The sequence below is a fragment of the Propithecus coquereli genome, unplaced genomic scaffold, assembly GCF_000956105.1.
Source record: "Propithecus coquereli isolate 6110/MARCELLA unplaced genomic scaffold, Pcoq_1.0 Scaffold158, whole genome shotgun sequence".
NCBI classification, from domain to species: Eukaryota; Metazoa; Chordata; class Mammalia; order Primates; family Indriidae; genus Propithecus; species Propithecus coquereli.
The window spans coordinates 3,921,753-3,938,904 of record NW_012140302.1 but is presented as its reverse complement, the minus strand read 5'-3'; the positions used below and the strand labels follow the sequence as shown (position 1 = coordinate 3,938,904).

At 54.5% G+C, this 17,152-nt stretch overlaps 1 protein-coding gene across 1 annotated transcript in view; it reads right to left on the bottom strand.

Moving 5' to 3' along the window:
* Positions 1 to 15,366, bottom strand: part of LRFN2 (leucine rich repeat and fibronectin type III domain containing 2) — a 186,556-nt gene extending 171,190 nt beyond the window's left edge. The window contains exon 1 of the mRNA XM_012640828.1: positions 15,268 to 15,366. The gene's annotated coding sequence lies outside the window, so the exon portion shown is untranslated. The remainder of the gene's footprint in view (positions 1 to 15,267) is intronic.
* Between the last annotated feature and the right edge of the window lie 1,786 nt (positions 15,367 to 17,152).

The window sequence follows — 17,152 nt, the reverse complement described above, 5'->3', positions numbered from 1 at the left end:
GGAGGCACGGAAGCAGCCAGGGCCAGCGCCTCGCAGGCCACCTAAAGAGTGAGGGTTTTATCCCGAGCGAGCGGAGCATCTCCAGCGAGGCCCGCGCAGTGTCTGCGTGGGGGTAGGAGAGCTGGCGCCGTTCAGTAGGTCACTGCAGCCATTTGGCAACAGGCCTACGAAGCAGAGGTAGAGAGAAACCACCTCCTCCTGGAGGCTCTCTGGGTTCCTCACCTCCAGTCACAGCACCATGGCAGCACATTATAACGATTTACCTCTCTGCCTCCCCTGCTTCTGGGCACACCCTGAGGGCAGGGGCCAAGTCTAATTGGCCTCTGTCCTCCCCAGCTGACCAATACTACACGCTCAGTAAACTTCTGTTGAGTGTAAGCGAGTTGAACAGAGGCACGCTAGGCTGATCAAGCCAGCAACACTCTGAAGCATTTCTTCCTTTTCCTCCATAGATCCGGGGACTTCACAGACTCAGCCAGGAGAAGGTGATGTTGCACCCACCCGCACCCACAGCAGGGCAGAGCACCCCCACCTCTGACGCGAAAGCAGCACTGAGCTGCAGAGAACCTGCAGCAGCCATGCCCCGCCCCCCCCACCTCCAGCAAACCCCGTCAGACAGGGCAATGGGCAGGGAGGGCCACAGCCTACATCCCGCCAGATGTTTTAAATAGCCCAGGGTTTAGTGGGCAGTTTGGCCAGGTCACATGGCCAGTTGGTGGCAGAGCTGGGCTGGCACCCAGTTTTCCGGATTCCCAGCCCTATGTTCTCTCCAGGGTATTTTTCTACCTACCTGCAAGGCCCCCGGCCTGCCCTCGCTGCTCCTTGAGGATACCTTTCTGGAGGTGCTGAAGCCACCCAGAGGACAGGGCACCTGGAACAGAGTCTACCGTCTCCTGGGAGGAGACAGACAGCCAGGCCCTCCTCCCATTGTGCCTCCACACTTTGCTGACAGTGATGGCTGAGGGTGTGGGACCAAATCCCAGCTCTGTCACTTACCAGCTGTGGGGTCCTAAGCAAGTTACTTAAACCTCTATGCCACATTTCCTCATAATGAAATCGAGATGATAGTTAGAATAATGGTATCTACGTCCTAGGCTTGTCCTGGGTATTAAATGAGCTAATAAGTGTAAAGTGCTTAGAACAGAGCCTGGCGTGTAGTTGAGTGCTTAATCGGTATGAATGTTAGTGAGAAATTTCTAGGTCAGCATCAAGGGACCTTGATCACTATCCAATTCACAAGACTCAGTTTTCCCATCTGTTAACTGGGGGAGTCATTTATCCATATGAATGGCTTGAAGACAACCACGAAGTGCTATGAATTATGAAAAATGTTTATAAGTTACAAAGAAAAAGAACCTTACAAGTGAGAGGCTGCATGGGCAGATGACCCCGTGGCAGAGGAAGGGACCCATAAATCACCACCAACCCACCAGGCCGTCTGGGTTTTATGGGCCCTGGAGCCCAGGCCACTTTCCCGAACACCATTCAGAATTTATAGACTCTTGTCACTGTCCTTCCCAACTCTTTTATTTAGTTGCCTTAGTAGCAAGTCTGGCATTAATAGCGTCTTTGCTGTCTGACCAGGAAAATGCAGCCTGTTCTGCATTTAGTCCCCAGCTGGTGGGAGGAGTGGGAGCTGGAAGGCCACCGAGAACCCTGGGACAGAGCCGGTGGGCTCCTATTGCCAGCAGATGTGCTGCTAGCAGGTAGGCAGGCAGGTTCATTCCATGACAAAGTGCCTCCCCTACCTGCTGGTGGCAGGATCAGATAATGACAACTACATCAAATGAAATACCTACCAGAGCCAAAGGACAGGAAGAGCCAAGGTTCTCCCCCAAACCTGCCCTCTGTATAGCTGACCCAGTGATGACTGAGGCCCTATACCTTCATATGAACCTGAACAAGACTGGGGGTGGTGGGCGTCTCCTGCCCATTTATCCAGCAAGGAAACGACAGTGAGAAATGTCAGCTGAGAACTCCTGATGATACCTAATTCTGCTTTTGTCACTTATAAGCTGTGTGACTTCAGCTAAGGAATCTGTCTCTCTGAGTTTCAGTTTTCTGTCCTTTAGAACAGGGATAAAAGTACCTGTCCTGACTACTCCGCAGGCACTGGGATGAAGAAATGAGGCCACGGACACAGGGGAGGAATCTGGAGAAGATACTGTAGCAGAGGGGTCAGGTAGCCTGGGCTCCAATCTCAACCTGGCCACTTCTCAGCTGGGTGACCCTGAGCGCATTACTTTACCTCTGGGTCTCAGTTTCCCCTTTGGTGTAATTTGGATTAGAATGCCTAACTGCCAGAGTTTGGCGAGAATGAACTAGGACAGCATCTGCAAGCCTTCCAGGGCTCAGTCAACGTGAGCAGCTAGGAGAGGCACCGTCCCTGAGGTGTCTAGAGGGGTTCTGGGCATGGCAGGGGGCAACAGACACAACTGGATTCCAATCCTGGCTCAGCCCTGCATATGCTGTGTGGCCTGGGTAGGGTAACCAACTCATCCCAGTTGGCCTGGGACTTTCCTAATTTTAAAACTGAAGGTCCTACATCCTGGAAATCCCTTCAGTCCCAGGCAAAACAGGACAGTTGGTCACCCTAGACCTGGAGCAAATTGCATGGCTATTTTGAGCTTCCATTTCCACATCTGCAGGGAGGTAATACCTACTCTGCAAAAGTAATCGGGAGACAAAATGAGAGAATGCATAAAAACTATAGTACCAGCAAACAAATAATACACGCCACATGCCAGATGCTGTAGCATTTTGTAGATATTCACCCATCTAATACACAGGACAACACTAGGGATTAGGTACTGATGTTAGCCCCATTTTATAGAAGGGGAAACTGAGGCTCAGAGAGACAAGTGACTTGCCCAAGGGGACACAGCACCCAAGTGGAATTGCTGAGATTCGCACCCAGTTGTCTGGCTCCTGGGCCTTACTCACTGTGCTCCACTCCTCTCACACAGCAAGTGCTCGGCAAATAGTAGCAGCTCATAAGAAAAACAGCAGAAGCATCTCCCTCTGAGTTATGCTCCCAGCTTGTGTCCAGCACAGGGGCGAGTCAATGGCTCCGAGCCCCTGGGAGAAAGTTCGTGCATCACTCTACTGTTACACTTCATACTTGCCTTGTTAAGGGCCCCATCAGCAAGGACAGCATGGCATGGGCACCCAGCAGGGCCACAGGAGTGAAGATGTACAGCCCTGCACTCTCCGGAGGCGGCTCCTTGCAGCACGTGACTCAACACTCTCAGGCTTGGGCCTCTGTGGCTCCCCCTCCCCCTGCCCCCAATAACAGGCCTGCAGATGGCACAGGGGAGCCTGCTTCTCCCAGAACATTTGCCGCTCCTTCCCCACGAGTGCGACCTGGGGGACAGTGACATGAGCCACGGCAGTGTGTCCTTAGGACAGGGGGTGTGAGGAGCCTGGAGAGGAAGGACTGCTTGGGATGGTCCCGATTGGACCCAGTGACCCCTCCAAGCTTCTGCTCAGGCGCAAGGGGTCTCGGGCTGCAGTGGGCAGTGCCCCGGAGGGCTCTTAACTGCCGTCTACCAGCGAGGGCAAGAGCTGGACCTGGCAGAGTGCGCAGAGCCCCCAGCTCCTCCCCCAGTGCCCGCTGGCTTACTATGCCCCTGGGAGCGAGGCCTGGCTCAGAGATGGGCCTGGACCCCAGGCAGCTTTGCCTCTAATTAGAGCCAAAGTCCAAAGGGCAAGGGTAACGCACAAAGGCGATCCTGAGAGAGACCCTGTGGGGGTCCGGACGGTGGCCTCCATGGACACAGGAAAGGAGGAGGGCAGACAGCGACTGAGCCACCCAGCGAGGGCTTCCCCACCCCTACTCTGCATCGGCCCTTCTGCCCTCACCTGGAGTCCAAAATGATGGATACTGGGGCCCCAGTCACCTGTGGATACTGGGGCGAAAGGAACATGACCCCTTACTCTGGGGGCATTTCCTGCTACTATGAGGTCTCCAAAGTCTTTTCCTTGGATGCCGTGAAACTGTATAGAAATGGAAGGTGGTGCAAGGACAAGAACACCTCTTTTAACACCATGAAACCATCCTACCTTGCCCCCACTCTCCCACCCCCAACCCAACTCAGGGATCACAGCAGGTAACAGCATGAATCGTGGTTAAGAGAGTGGGCTCACGAGCTAGCTGCTTGGGTTTGAATCTAAGCTCTCCTTCTTACTAGCTGTGTGACCTTGGGCAAGCTACTTAACCACTCTGGGTCTCCATCCCCTCACCTATGAAATGAACTAGTAACAGTGCCCACTGAACAGAATTAACGTAGGCATAAAATGTGTACATAAAGCTTACATTAGAACAGCGCTGGGCTCACAGCAAGCATCCAATACCCAGTAGCCATTATGATTATGGCATAATATAATATAATGCAAGCATGACCTGGTCATTCCATTAGCCTCCCCGAGCTCTAGTTTCCCCACGTTTAAATGGAGACAAGTCAGCCTGCCCTACTTCCTCACTGTCATGGGGTCCAAAGAAAATAGGCAGGGCTGCAAGCAGAGCTTTCAAATGTATACAGTGCTGTATGCACAGACGGATGAATTTAATGCATACTCCAATAAATACGACGCAACGTAAGCATAATACCGCAGGGTAACACGGTGCAATGTAAGATAATACCCTGCATTAAAAACTGAATTGAGAGAGAGCGAGAAGACAGATGGAGAGAGAGACTGAGAGGCAGAGAAGGCCAGAGTGAGACAGGGACAGAGAGTGAGGGCTGAACTGAGAGAGCAGGGAATCAATGTTGTACTTTAATTTAAAAACCAATATACAGGAAATAGTGGCCCGGGCTGTAGCGCAGCAGCACGCAGGGAGGCCCAGCCTGAGAAAACTCACACCTTGAGCCAGGCCAGACCCCCATGCCCTGCCGGCCTCCTGGTAACTCTGATCCACTGCTCTCTCTCTGCTGGCCTGATTTTATCCTGGAGCCGCAGGTACCTGCAGTGCCTCCCAATTACGCGCTGAATTTATGTGGCCTGAGATTTATGGAACAGGCTGATCGCACAGCCCTGGAGGCTTCCGGTCCTGGCTGGCCTGGCTGTGCCCCTCCCGACACCTATCCTCTCCCCGTGGCCACGCTCCCACCCCCATCGTCACCTCATGTCCCACCCTAGACTCTGACCTCATGATCCATTCCAGCACCCCAACTGCCCCCGAGTTCCTGACCACCACCCCCAAGCACTCCCTCCCCCATTCTGCTTTCTCCCTGTTGGGCGTCTTCATCCCCTCTTCTGGGTCCTGGCCCAAGGCCCATTTTCTTGTCCCAAATGCTTCCTAAGTTCTTTCAAACCAAAAGATCCAGGAGGTCCCCCCTCTAGAAGCAGCCCTGGGAAAAGGATATTGGGAGCAGGTAGAAATATGGCCCAGGGGATGTCTCTTCCTGGCCTTCACCCCACACACCAGGCCAGGCTGAATCAGATGCCTTTTCCTTGACAGAAGGTCCCAATCCAGGCTCCCCAACCCTTCTGTCCCCTCAACGCCCCCAGCACAGTCCCATCACCACAGTAAGCATTCAACAACCCTATACCCTGGGTACTACTCTTATCCCCACCCCCATCCCAGGGCATTTATGACAGTTTCAAAAGGCTCCAAATAAGCACGTCCTGTGCCCCATCACTAACTCCCAACCCCGAAGTGCTGTGCTGTGTAGATGCAGCCTGCTTTTTCCTGGACCGTGCCATGCAGATCCCGCCTAGGAATGAAAGCGTAGCATGTGACCTGTGGCTTATTTCCCCAGCAATCTGATCTCAACACAAATAAGGCCAGGTGAGAAGACCAGTTCTGAACCTATCAGCCACTGTCACCCAAAACCCTCTGCTCCAAAATTCCTGTAACCCTTGGTTGAACATAGTGTGGTTGTAAGGTATAATGAAAGACTCCGTTGGACCAGGAACCACTTAGTAACCTCTGTGCCTCAGTTTCCCTTCATGCAAAATGGCTATAATTATAATGTCTGCCCTGCCTGGTAGGATTGTTGGAAGGGTCAAATGAGACCATGTGGAGAACATTATGAAATCCTCCAAACTGCGGCACGATTTGATGGGTAGTTGTTTGAAAGGAGTATCAGTTAAGCAGCAAGCCCACAGGGGTCCTTCTCCATGCTTAGGAAAACACCAGCACTATTTCTACTACTACTACTAATAGCTCACGCTTACACAGTGTTCAGTATGTGCTGGGCACTGCTCCAGGTACTTTATATATAGTAAGTCATTTAATTCTGCTAACAACCCTGTGAAGAAGGTACTATTATTATCCCTATTTTGTAGGTGAGGAAACCGAGGCACAGAAAGAGTATCCTGCTCGAGTCCACACCACCAGGAAAACAGGACACAGGGTAAGTCTTAGGAATGGGGCCCAAGCACACACATACTCCCCACATAAGAAGGATGCTGTATCCACATATTTTAGTGCCTAAGTGTTCCCTATTAAAGTGTCATGTTTATCTGTCTCATCCTCCTCATTAGATATAAACTTCCCAAGGACAAGGGACAGGCCTTCCCTTATCAGATGAAGACTTCTCAAGCATAAGGGACCTGCTTGCCCACTTGCAACCACTCTGTGATTGAAGCACAATCCCCTACCAGCCAGATTCTTGCCCCTCCAAGGCCTGGAGAACCACCCTTCCCTCCAGAGTGACGGCCCTCATTTGTCATGTGCTTATTAGAAGCTGTGACTCTGGACAGAGGGTCCAGGATTTATGTCTATTCTAGGGTCTCTCCCCTCAGCTCCCCTTCTCCCCAGCTCAGCCGCTGTGACGCAAGTATTCAGGCTAGCAGGAAGATTAAATGGGTCTTTTAGGGCCAGCTGTTCCTAAATTGGGACCATGACCCCAAATCTCTTCATCCCATCAGTTTCTATTTGGGTGAGATGGAAAGATGCCAGCTTAGTGGTGGGGCAAGGGAGGGATCTGGGAAAGCAGCTTGAGAGTTTGTTTCTTAAGTGGCCTTCATCACTACCACCATCATCATCACCGTCACCATCATCCCCACCATCACTCTCGGCTTTCTATCAAGCAGTTAATCATGTGTGACCTGCAGCTGAGCCCTAAATAGATGTGCGTGCACACACGCACACGCACACACACTCAGCCAGAACTGGGGACCCCCACCCCCATCCCCAACTCTACCAAGTCCTGGAGTCCACAGACAGGGTTGGAAAAAGGACAGGAAGATAAACCAAATGACTGATGAGACCAAAGGCTGCAGGCACACAGGGACAGCAGATATGATTCATCTTCGCAGCATCGGGCCTGCTGGGTAGCACGCAGTAGGCATTCAGGGAATGCCTGCCGAATTGAACTGAATAGGGGAAGACGGCTGACACACGGCGACTGTCAAGTCATGGAACAGACGGATGAAGGCGGACAGGTTGGATCACCACTTCCTCAGCTACCAGGCTCTCTGGGCCTTAAAGCTTGAAGGGGGTGCAGGTGCACTTGAGGGAAAGTAAAAGGAAACCTCACTCTCATGGCTGGTAGCAAAGCAAAGAAATTATCGCCTCAAGAGGCAGAGTGGGCTGAGACCATGAAAAACGGTGCATCGATGATGAACACGGCTCGATCCCTACAAGCGTCACGAGAAAAGGCAATGCGAGGCCTCACCTCGCTGCCGAGGACACAGGTGGTCCAATCTTCCACACCTCGGTGGAAACAAGTCAGAATTGGGGGTGAAACACTCCACGGGGCTGCCCTGGGGTGACATTTCTCAGCTGCTGGAGTTTGATGTGAATAAAAGCCCCCAGCAGTCCGCGAGCCAGGGAAGATGGAATCACCCCCAAGCAGCCCCAGGAGTGTGCACTTGTCCTGGCTGAGAGGGACGGAGGGTCCGTTGCCAGATCCGACTCCTGTGGTGTGCGGATCTTACTGGTCCCCAGTTTCCCCTCTTCATCCCAGGGAACAACATACACCCCTCCCATCTGCCAGGGCCGCCCTGCAGAGCTGGGTGCACTTCTGCATGGGGCGCGAAGTCTGGACTCTCATCCTTACCCTGCTACCCGCAAACCCGAGCCAGACTCCTAATCCACACAGGGAAAAGGGCAGTTTTGCCCTCCTGAGCAAGCTCAGAGGGCTATGGGAGTTACAGGAGACCATGCACAGAAATGCTCTTATAAAGGGGACAGTGCTCTACAGGCATGGATGACACCTACCATGTAGCTTTTTTGAGGAAGAAGCTAATGTAGCAGACAAAGGGAGCGTGTGTGTGTGCGTGTGAATGTGCGGGAGTGTTGTGTGTGTGAGAGCATGCGTACAAGTCTGTGGATGTGTGTATATGAGTGTGTACATGTGTATGTGCATGCATGAGTGTGTGAGTGTGAGTGTAGGAGTGTGTGTACACGTGTGTGGGTGTGAGTGTGAATGTGAGTGTGTGTATGTTCACATGCATGTGGTGGGGTGGGGGAGGAAGGAGACTGCAACCCTGGGATCCTGGCCATTCAAAACCGGACCCAGCATGGGGCTTGGGCATGGAGCCAATGGGGCATCAAGCAGAGGGGCGCACCAGGTCAGCGCTGTCTGGCAGCAGGATAAGAAGGGGGTTGGAGGAGCCTGCCCAAGTCACTTGCAGGGCCTAGATGGCTCAGCAGATGTATCTTTGCTCTGAGGCTGGTTCTTGGGCTCATAAATAAAAGGTTCGACTATCTGAATTGGAAGGGCCTTGGAGGGCACGCAGGCCCCATTCTATAGGTGAGGACAGGAAGGGAGAAGGGATGGCCAAAGTCACACAAGTCCCCGCCAGAACTGAAAGGAGAACTCATTCCAGGTTCTCCCGCACCCCACTGGGTACTCCCCAACCAGCCCTCAGTGCCTTGTGCTGTAGGAGGACCTCTAACCTTTCACCTCCATGACCCCAGTTCACCATCCATCCTCCCTCCCTTCTGCCCAGGAGACCTTTCTGTTATAGCTGCTTCACTACAGGGGATGTTGAGTCAAGGAATCGACTTTGCCCAACCAGGAATCTTCAATACCTTTTTAGAATGACAGGGTCTCGTTCTGTGGCCCTTGTTGGGCACTTCTAGGGGTTTCCAGCAGCTCAGAAAGTCAGACATGCCTCTGCTCTCATTGCTATCATCCGCCTCTCCCTTAGCAGGGGCCGAGACCCAAGCCTAGCTCACTGCAAAGCTTCTCCAAGTCCTGCAGACCGAGTCGCCACATGTTACACATTTTGGGGACGAGACAGAGTCATGTAACAACAAGGCTTAGTTTACAGCCATTCTGAAGTAGGAGCTTCCACAGACCCTAAATATTAGTCGGGAACTTCCTGGCCTATTTGACTAAAGCTGCCTTAACAGGGCAATGAATAAGGAAAGGATAGCTGGGAAGCAGAGTGCTGGCTTTGGAGCAAAGGAGTAGGAAGTGAGTCTGAGGGAAGAGGAGGTGGGAGGACCAGATAGATTTTCCACCACCAGGAAGTTCATTAGAGACCCGAGTTGAGGCAAGAGGGAGCTGCTTCTCTGGGTTGGCCTATGCCACAATGGGGTAGGGGAAGGGACGTGTTGAGGGGAGAGGGCCCAGGAGGGAAATACAGAGGGAAAAGGGGTTGGGAGGGATGCTCAGCTTTCTGCTTCTGCATGTCGTATCTGGGCACACTGACTGTGGCTTCGCTCCTGCCGGTGGGTGAATTAATGTAGGATATGCCAATAACAAATGCATTCAACTCTAAAGAGCCCAACTTCGGAATTTTGCAATCTCTCATGTTTTCAGGGCTGCCCTGTTGATACAGGATGGTTTCCAGGGAGGCCCAGGAACAACTGCAGCCAATCCAAAGCAGGTTGATCAATTAGAGGAACACAGTTTTTTTCCTTATTCCAGCTTGACACAGTTTAACCCCTACGTCTTGTCTCTACAGTTTCAGTCTGTCCCTCAGGTTGGTCTGGTCCCCATTAGCCTTGGCCCATGGGGATATTCAAGAAAGCAGGCCCAGATCTGTCCAAGTCAAAGATGCCCTAGCTTTCTGTGGCTTGGGAGCAAGGCCACAGCCTTGTGTCTCCTCTGCAGGACCCCCACACCCTCTACACACCTTCAGTTACAATGCAAGGAAAGCATGGACTGACAGATCACGACACGTGTAGACTGTGCCGCTACTTAAACTTGCTTGGTGCATTTGGACTCAATAGTTTGACACGCCGGGTGGCCCAGAACATAACTATCTCTGGTCTTTGGCTTCTTGTCTCTTTTCCTTCCACCCTCTGTTCAAAGACTAGCCTTGGGCAGTACATCCAACCCTACCCCAGCTCCCATTTTGAGAAAATGGAGATTCCTTTACAGGAGGTCTGGGGCATGGGGCTTTTCACACTAACTCGCTCCCAGGTGAGGCTGTTGCTGCCGGTCCACGGACCACAGTCGGGGCAGCAAGGTGCCAGTGCATCTGTCCGCCTCGCCATGTCCTGAATTCTCCCGCCTCTTCTCCTCCGGGTCTGTTCGCCCTAAGGCGTGCATTCTCAATGGGGGCAATATCGCCCCCAAGGGGCAAACATTTGTTCTTGGTGGGGAAGCAAACAAAATCTTAATCCTTTGATATATAAAGCACAATATACATAAGCATACAAACTGATGTACTGTATAGCTGTGGTATTAAAGTTTCATGGGTGTGGTCAGGAAAAAGTGTCTGAAAAGCTTTCATTATTGTGCTTTCAAGGGAGCAATAATGAGCAAAAGGTCAAGAAAGACTGGCCTACGTAGAATGCCCTCTGCCACTCCTGTGCCCTTTCATTCAGTGGTGGCTGCCCGATTACAAAAGTAAATGACACATGTGCCACTGTGCCCCCCCGCTAGCTGCCCGCACCGACCCCGCCCAGTTACCTAGACCACAAGTGCTCCTCTGCGGCGGGTCCTTCACCACCCCCTTTCCCAGAAGGCACAGTGTCACCCGCCTGGTTAGCAGGCGACATGAAACAGACCCCCACAAGCCCACCTTAAATGCCCCTGTACCTGGGTATTATTACATTTGGTATTTTAGTGACTTAGTCTAAACGAGGAAGGGGTCACGGACAGCCCTGAGTGCTGAGGGGCTTGTCCAGTGTACGGAGTGCATTCCCACGGGCTGCCCTGCCCTAAATCAACCCTGTGGGCTGTGCCTTAGCGTCCTGTGCCATCGACAAGACAACCAGGCCTGGGGAGGATGGTAAAGGGATTTGCCTCCCACCCAAGTCACACGGGAGGCAGAGCGGGATGCCCTGACCTGAAGTCCAGTGCTCATTCCACTGCCCACCTGCTGTCCCCCTCCCAGGGCTAATCTGGAGAGGAACTGTGCTGACTGATGGGAGCTCGTAAACCCACGGCCTGAGTGGGCAGGGCAGGCAGGGACACCCATGGGGACAGCTGGGCTGGGCAGGAGTTCTCTGATGGAAGCTCTGACATCACCTTTCTGGCCAGGCCGGGAGGCCAGCAGGGGCTGAGAGGTGTCCCTGTCCATGGCGCCCACTGTCCCTCGCCGTGGGGGAGAGAAGCGGCACAGAGGAGTTAGGAGTGTGGGCTTTGAAGTCAATTGGACATGAGAGGTGAGTGACAACTCTGCCACTTACTAGCTACCTGGCAGGTATCCAACTTCTTTGAACCTCAGTTTTCTCATCTGTAAAAGAAAGATAACAACTGGCAATTTCGCAGGACTGAGAATCCGATGAGCTATTAATGTGAAGCTCTTAGCACTGTACCTGGCACATAACAAGCAATCAAAAAATTGTTGGAAGGAGCTGGTCCTGATAGCCTAAGAAATTTCTCTGAACATAATTCTACTTCTTCAGTGCCCTACCCCTGAGACTCCCCAAATTCCCAGCAACCTCTGAGAATTTAAAAGAAAACAAAACCCACCTTCTATTGGCTTTTGCTGTTCCTGAAATCCTCACCTCCTCCAAGAAGCCCTCCTGATTATCCTCGTCCTGAACTAACCAGACATGGCAACCTGCCCTGATCCTTATCTTCAGACCTGATTTCCTGATCCCTGAAAAATACCCTTTTCAAGGCCTGCCCATTATGGTTAGACCCCCTTCCACTCCCCTGTTCCAGCTGGTTCATTACTTAGAGCATCTGCTAAATACACGTCTGAGTCTGAGCCCTTCTCCCAAACTGGGTGTGTCCTCCCAACTCCACAGACAGAACCCAGGCCCAGTCACAGCCCTGCACAGACCCCAGGAGGCGTTGTGTCCATTCACTTGGCCTGGGCCTGACAGCATTCCTGTGAGGCCACCCACCCTCCCTCGGGGAATGGGAAGCAAGTCAAGGACCAGCGGGCAGGGGCTGCATTCTGCGGGGTATCACACTCAAGCCTCAGACAGGAAAGGGGGACAGGTGACACTTATAAAACACAGAGCCCCCAATTCCTGAGCAAATGTACATGGCCATAAAAATCCAAAGCAAACAAGAGAGAGGGAAGGAAGCAGGTGCCAGGGCCCCAGAAGTGAAATTTGCTTCTTGGCTATTAATTCTCAAAGCTTTCAGGAGGGCTTCTTGGAGTCTTTTAATGGTAAGCTTATGTGTGATGGCATCAAACCCTCCTGGCAGCCCCCTGGGCATGGGGAAGCCGGAGGTGCTATCCTCCATTCTCTGAAGACCTCCTCCTCTCTCCCACCGCCCCCCCTGCAGCTGAACACTCCCCCAGATCTGAAAAGGGGGTTGAGGACTGCCAGGAAAACATCGGGTCACAACACACCTACGGAGCACATGCTATTACTGTATTTCACCGGATGAGAAGATGGAGACTCAGCAGTTAACCAAGATGTGGTAGAGTCAGAATCTGAACCCAGACCCTCCAAAGTTAGGTTTCATTTCATTATATGACAACTCTATCCCTTCAACAAGTTGGACCCTAAAACTCCAGCCCTGCCCAAAGAAAATTCACAAAACGCTCAAATTGCTGTTGCTCTGGTCCAGAGTTCAATCTCACTTGGTCATCTCGGGTTGCGTTTTACTCTGTGTCTCTGCTTTCAGTCTAACAGCTTCCCCCATCAGACTGTGAACTCCCTAGATGTGCGTCTCTACCTTAGGAGAGGGGACTTCTGCAAACAATTCTCATTCCAACTTCACTTCTCAACTGTCCCTGAGCAGAGAGACCTAGGTTCTTAGGAGCCTCTGTACCACCTCCCCCTCAAAAAGGAGAGTAGAACCTGCCCCACCCCACAGGCTGAAGAGGCTTGGCAAGCTGGCACTTGGAGGCCCAAACCCCTGGGTTCTCGATTTTCCTTTGGAGCTGCAGCAGAGATAAGAAAGACAATTCTTTCTTTAGCCAAACCAGGGCTTGGGCGGCCAGGAGGCTGCCTGGCTTTCCCAGTGGCCCCACCCACCGCATCTGCATTTCCCATCCCAGCCATCCTTCTCCTCCTCAGCCTGGCCTCCTGGAAGGTCCCCCTCGCCCTCTTTCAGGCCGCACTCCCAGGCTGGGTCTGGGGAAAGAAGTGGCACTTCAGAGAAGTGAGGCCAAGCCCCAGCCTCCGACTCACGGTGCCCCCCACCCTTCGTGCCCCACAGGAGATGGAGCCGGGAGCTGACCTCCCAGAGGAGCACCTCCAGGGGCTGAAACAGAAATGCCAAGCTTGCTGTTTGCATCCCCCGGGTAAGGGCAGGAAGATAAGTAATTACATTCCTAGGGAAGGAATTAGACCAGAAACTTAATTGAGGGCTGGGCAGAGGACTGAGCAGAAGCACGTGAGGAGGCCGGGAGAAAGATGAAACTCCGCACTCCCAGCCAGAGTCAGAAGAGAAAGACAACATTCCACGGTCAGCAGAAGGGCCCAGGCAGCTGGCGTGGTCGGCGGAGGCTGGCAGCTCCAAGTGCAGCCTTCGGGAGCTTGTGAGTCCTCCCTGCATGACCCTGACCCCCTTTAGCCTCCGGCATACCCCAAAAGCAAGTCCCACTGCCCTCCGGGCTCTGCTGCATGTGGTTGTATAAAGCAGAGGCCAACGACCAGCCCGGAGCACAACCACAAGACCTGGTCCCTTCATTCCCAGTGTCCCCACAATCCCTGCCTCAGCTCCCACCAGGAGTTCCAAATCGGCCCCCGCACAAGAACAACAGCCCACCTAGAACCCCTAGCCCAGGTCCCTGGGAACTTCACAGCCCAGAGAATGGTAATTTCCTCCTGAGCTTTGCTCCTCCCCAGCCACGGGGGTCAATTTCCTGCAGCCACACCTTCCGCCAGCACTACAAGGCCAATTAGGCCATTGAGGCCACAGTTGCCACCTCCCTGAAACACACACACACACACACACACAGATGCTCTGCTGTGTCCAGGGCAGAGGTTCAGCACCTACAACCATGCCTGTAACTCCAGCTCCAAGTGCAGGCTCTGACACCTCCCTCTCCCTGCAGGTGTCAGTCTGTCTGTCTGTCTGCCGCTGCCTCTGGCTGCACTTGACATCAGGCTGGCTCAGTCCCAACGCGGGCTCGGCTTAGGCTCCCTCCTTCCTCTCCAGCTTTGGCTTTCAGGGGCTACGTCTCCCTGGAACTCACTGCCTACGTCCTTTGTAGTGGGCTGACGCGAAGATGGGCAGGACACCTCCCTGGGAAGATCTGTGCAAAGCAAGGCACTGTCAACCTCCGAACTGTCCACTGTTCTCCCTCCTCCCTGCTGGGCCGACCTTAGAACCAGGCCAGGGCTGGGTGGGAGACAGAGACCTACCAGCCGGGGCATGGCTAATGCCAGTTTCCATAATGCTTCATCATGCCATTCTGATGCCCCAAGCTGCACACACACAATCCCCCTAATCTGTCCTTTCTGCCTGAGGCCAGGATAGGGTCCCTGAGGCTGCCCTACCTACCTCCCCAAACTGCCACCGTGCCTTCCTTCCCTCCATCCGCCCTGCACCAACCCCTCCGCACTTGGCTCTACCACACTCCGCCCAGCTCAGGGAGCCCTCGGCGCCCCCACCCAGTCCCCAGCAATGGCTCCAGCGAGGCCTCGCATGTGCAGAGATGCAACAGAGTGGTCTGGCAGCAAAGTTCTCCTGCTGCTTTCAACGGTTCCATCCACCCGCGGCTCCCAGTTCTCAGGCTTCACGCCGACCCGCTCTCCCTGCTCTCGCCAGAGTTTCACCCCCACTGTCGGGCGAGGGGTGGGGGAGAAAGGAAAGGGAAGCTCTCCCTATGAGCACGGCGGAAAGAGAAGGGGTGTCCGCAGGAGTACCTAGCATGAGGGCAGTCCTCAAGTGGAAAGGAAGGGCTGCAAAGTTCCCCTTTCCCTCAGCTGCGTTCAGCCTGCTCTGAGCTCCCGCGTTCACCCGGGATTGCGGAGACGCAGCGACGGCGACCACTCACCTGGGCGAGGCAGCATCTACCCCCGGCTGGGAGGCACCGACGCCGGCTCCGCTGGGCTCCCGGGCTCCTGGGCTCGGCCACGCATCCTTCCCCGCCCGAGACGGCTCGAGCTAAGCCCTCCGGCTCCGGCGAACGCAGGCAGATGGTGGCCTCGGACGTCCACACGGGAGAGCGCTGAGCCGCTTATTCAGTTATATCCACGGTATTTAGCAAGAAGAAGGGGAAAAAGCACAACTTGTTCTCTTCTCTTCCAGATTAAAAAAAGAAAAAAGCTAATCCCTCCCTAGGAGGATGCCGGTAGGATTTTCCGGATCGAAGAAGCCCGGGCATTCCCAGGGACCTCGGGCATCTTGGAATGTGGGGTGTCTTCAAGTTCAGACAAGCCTGGCGGGTTGTGTGTGTGTGTGTGTGTGTGTGAGTGTGTGTGTGTGTCTCAGCGAGAGGAAGCCAGGCACTCACACCCACACGCGCACACACAAACACACTCCCCCGTACTCCCCGCATGCACACTGCCCCCCGCGCGCGCGCACACGCGCGTAGCCGTCTCTCACACTCACAAACACACGCGCACACCCGACCACACGCTCGGTCTGGGAGGCAGCCGGGCGGGCTGCAGAAGCAGTGCAGGGCCAGCGGCGGAGAAACCCGGCGGCCGTGCGCGCCGTCCCCGCCGAGCTCGCAGCCCCCAGCGGCGGCCGGCGGAGCTGCAGGAGCCGGTCCAGCCCCTGCCCGCCGCCCGCGGCCGGCCGCCGAGCGCACGCTCTTCCGCACTGACCGGCACCGCCGGAACCGAGGGCTTCGCGGTCCTGGCAGAGGTGGCTGGGGGACGCACGGAGGGGCGGGAATGGCTGGGGCCGCGGCCGGGGAGGGCGGCGGGTGGGTCTCGAGCCCCGGGAACCCGGAGGGCGTGCTCGGCGGCCCAGCGGCGCGGGCAGCCCCTGCGCAAGGCGAGCTGGGCGGCCTGGGCTGCGCCGCTGCAGCCGGCACCGGTGCTGCCGCCTCACGTGCCCAGCGCGCCGTGCAGCCGTCAGCCCGCCGCCTGCCGGAGGAAAACCCGACCGCGCCGGCCCCAGGCTCGGCGTGGGGGCTGGGAGGATCGCGCCCGCCCAGTGCCGGGGCCCAGTTTAGATTCCCGCACCATAGCGAGGGACCTGCGCACGAGAAAGCGAGTGCCTTGTGCACCCCCAACACACACACACACTTTGACTTTTCGTGATTATTACAAGAAATCCATGAGGCGTGCAGTGGCACCAAGTGTTTGCACAGCACCTTTACAACTCTTTGCTTGTTTGATCGTCCCAGCAACCCCCATTTGACATATGAGGACACTGAGACCCATGAGAGCAAAGCGACTTGTCCAGGGCACATGGAGTCCCTACTCAAAGCTGACTGTGGGCTCAGAATCAGAAGACCTGGGTCTGGCCAGGGTCTCATCTTCCTTGGTCATCCTCCCTATCCACTGGGATATAGACAACTAGTTCCTGGGAAAGATAGGACTGTGCTCTGCCTTCCTGGGCTCCCCAAGGGACACGTGTACCTTTCCCACTGGAGGAAATGAAGTTTCGAGGTCCCTTCTGGTACTGCAAATGATAAATCCAGGGCAGGAAGGATGTCTCAATCCATGTCTCCTCTCCTGGTGGCTAACACATCCCATGCACCTGTCCCAGTTACCCACAGGGAGGCACATGTGGCATGTGGATATGTTTCTGCAGCTCAGGATTGGCTCAGCTGGATGCAGCGGTAACATAAGACCCTGTCTCCTGTGTCTATGCACATGGGCGGGTGTGTATCTGCAGAAGCCCACACAGCTAGTCCTCACGTGCCGGACACCCTCCCCGTGTGCACCCAGGCAAGCTGCCAGATTGGCATGCTGCAGACCCTTGAA